At 38.8% G+C, this 3,518-nt stretch overlaps 1 long non-coding RNA gene across 1 annotated transcript; it reads right to left on the bottom strand.

Moving 5' to 3' along the window:
* Positions 1 to 1,765: 1,765 nt before the first annotated feature.
* On the bottom strand, positions 1,766 to 2,295 carry LOC123400130. The gene is made up of 2 exons (XR_006610486.1): positions 2,134 to 2,295; positions 1,766 to 1,915 (listed from the first exon to the last, which is right to left on the bottom strand). It is a non-coding gene; the product is annotated as an uncharacterized LOC123400130 (long non-coding RNA).
* Positions 2,296 to 3,518: the final 1,223 nt, after the last annotated feature.

The raw sequence follows: 3,518 nt of genomic DNA, 5'->3' as shown, positions 1-3,518 counted from the left end.
TGTAGCCAAACAAGGTTTGTTGGGATGTGGAGGGGGTTAAAGGCTTTTCATGGCAATGTTGGGAGGCTTGACATAACATGTGGTAGTCAGCGAAATAGAGCGATAAAATTGAGACAACTGGCGCAATGATAGTATTGGTATCTAGGCAAATTATCATCTTGGGTGAGATCCCACTAGAAAGAAGAACGAACCTGTGAAGAAGACAACCCAACGTAGTCGAACGGATTGTCACACTTCGAAGCAGTTTCAAAATTCTATCGAGAAGAAATAATCCAAAAACTAAAAATCAACACATGATAAAAACCACTGCATATTCATGACATGATGCACAATCAAATATGATGCATGTCCATTTAATTATGCAAGACACGGCAAAGCACAACAATTAACTTCTATACATTAAGTGAAGCTCAATATGCAACGAGTAGCATATTTACGAAACTCCACATTTGAATTACTTAGTTCACTCTCGTTTAGGTACATGGCAATTTTAAAAAGTTGTTAAACATGGCAAGAGGTGAAGCATAAATAAACTACACTATCTAGGCATTTTCTATGAGGTCAGAAACAACTTATAGCATTTGTGAAATGACCCCATATGTTAATTCGGAAATTGGTCCAGATCTGACCTAAATATATTTTATATTTATTAAAGAGAAAAATAATGTAGTCCATCTGATTCTACATGTCATTCGTGTCGATTTACATATATAGATCATCCAAAATGGAGCTAGAGTCTATAAGATATGACCATCACAAGATAATATGCCATGAATGCAAAATGTATGCAAATGACAGCCACAAGTATTTTAAATCATGGATGCAGCAAGATATTATGGAACTACATGAAATTCTAGGCAAGTTTAAATGAGGCCGGAAAAACGAATAACAGTTCCGGAAAGTCCCTATATGCAAATTAAAATTTCGGTATTGTTCTTCCTATAACACAATTTTGGAGTTGTTAAATAGCAAAACACATGTCACCATGTTATTCTACACATTTTTCTAGTCAAGTTACCTATATAAAACATTATAATCGGAGTTATGGTTTGATATTTATGAAATAAATCATTTTAATATGGCGTTTATGCAAATGAAATGAAAATAGCAAGTTAAATATTTTTACCATGGATAAATGTTGGTATTATTAATCTACACAAAATTCTGAGCATCTTTCATATACAAATTGTTCCATCCGAGGCACGGTTCATGACTCATTAAATGCATGAAGATATGGCATTTTTATGCAAATCTGTTATTCTGTAGTTAATGGATAAATTGGTTAGCAGGAAAAAAACATGGTGTGGGCTGAATGTGAGCATATTGGGCCAACACACAGCAGTGCATGGTAATATATTACGCACACGTGCACATAATAGTGATAGTGGTGCTGGGCTGGGAGGCTCCTCACCTTGGGTCACTCCTAGACCAAGCCGAGGCAGAGGGTAGGTTGGGCCTTGTGCGAATGGTCCCTAGACGCAGAGGTGAGCGAGGCGACAAGTCAACACGCGGACGGCTCGCCTCCTAGAACTGACTAGTAATGGTGCACGTGCAACACACGTCTAAAATAACAAACGATATGTCAAGCATTAGAAATCCTAACAAAGTACTCCCTCCGTTCCTAAATATAAGACCTTATAGAGATTACACTATAGACTACATACGGAGCAAAATGAGTGAATCTATACTCTAAAATATGTCTATATACATCCGTATATAGTCCATAGTGTAATCTCTAAAAGGTTTTATATTTAGGAATGGAGGGAGTATATGATAAATTTATTGAAAGTTTCAAATTTTACATGTATTCCGGTGCGGGAGTTGGGCAAGTCCCTGGCCGCCGTTGTTCCTTGCCCGCCGAGAGAGGACCATGGCCCCAATCGAGGGCCGCTTCCCCGCCGCCACTTCAGAGAAACTGGGAAGAAAAAGGGCCTCTAAAATTGTGAAGTTCCTGGTTACTTTTTTCTTGATTTCTGACGACATATTTAAGAAAGTTCTCTCCACATTGATGGATTCCTTAGCATAATTCGCAAGAAAATTCATTCCTAATGATTCTACAAATGCCTATTAATGATAGCTATTTTAGTAACAGCAATATGAAATTATGAATAAGGTATGAAAAATATATCCCACTGTTTAAGATTTCTCATTTCCTTTTCAGCCCAGGTTGTAACCATTTTCCGGGGATTATGCTTGCACTAACCATATCTAAAACGATAATCTCCTTGAACATATCTGTCTCTATCCCTGCAATAAACAAATGTCATTCAAACCATTTTAGAACAATTATTTTAACAAGTGTGAAAAGGATAGAGCATATCACATGACACAGTACTGCAATATTTTTCAACAAGAATCTATAGGGAGCAACAAACAAGTGTAAAGAATCGAATCTTACGTAAAGACAAGGACAGAGGTTCTATAGACTTTGATTGCTAGCTCCTGGCCATCTATTTTTGTTGCATGATAGACATTTGCCTGCACAGGAAGTGGATTAATGTTGAATATAGAAGTAGATATACCCAATAGATAAAACAGATAACTGACACCAAGCAGATAGAGCAGCATTCTTTTTGTTATATTTACCGAACAAGGAGCTGTATTTCATTTATTAATTTACCGAACAAGGAGTTGTATTTCATTTATTAAGGGAATGGAATGGTACATTAGGATTATGCAAGATTGCAAGTGCAAGCAGACATGTTCGGCTCCAAAAGGCATAGGACAGAATAAATATCACTTAGCAGGGAGCATGTAAAGACATGTTCCACCGTAGCACGATCGGCCTTCTCATGGTTCCTTATTTTGCCAATTGATGTATCCCTTATGCTGTCCCTGATTGCAGTCGCTACATAATTTGACATCCCCACGTTCATTTGACCTTCCCACTCCTTATAAATAATACGAAATCCATCACATAAGATATTGAGCACAACGTACCATAACACGAGACTGTAGATAGAGAGTGGATTTTCAGCACCCGGGTGCCTAGGCACCCTCTATGAACTTGGGGAGTACATTGGCTCAATCCAAGTTAGCAGATGCAAATTAGGCGCACATTTATAATATCAGATAACACTCATTAATATTAAGCAATTCATCTCTGCACAGTTAACGACTACAATTTTTGTATGATTACCAATGGCAGGAAATGATACAAAAGGACGAACCACCGTGGTGACGACTTGTAAGTTCGCACCACCTAGAAATGGCTCGTTGGAAAGAATGCATGCAAAGTCGAGGCAGAGTGACTACCGTATCACTGTAGGGGGGCTGCTGCGAGAAGCACACTTCTGGGCGGAGCTTCGTTGCCGATGAGCTCCGATCTGCTAGGCCGCCGACAATATGTCCAGGAGCCATCAGAGAGATGGAACAACACCTTCACTGTGTGTGCTCACCTACTTGACTCCGGATCTCGGTCGATGCCACTACTGTGTTTCCTCTCCATACTTGTGAATCGATTGCTCCAGAGCACTCATTTCAGCATTTATATAAACTTGGATCAAGCTGTGCTGAAG

The sequence above is a fragment of the Hordeum vulgare genome, chromosome 5H (assembly GCF_904849725.1).
Source record: "Hordeum vulgare subsp. vulgare chromosome 5H, MorexV3_pseudomolecules_assembly, whole genome shotgun sequence".
Taxonomy (NCBI): domain Eukaryota; kingdom Viridiplantae; phylum Streptophyta; class Magnoliopsida; order Poales; family Poaceae; genus Hordeum; species Hordeum vulgare.
This window is presented reverse-complemented; position numbering and strand designations above follow the sequence as displayed.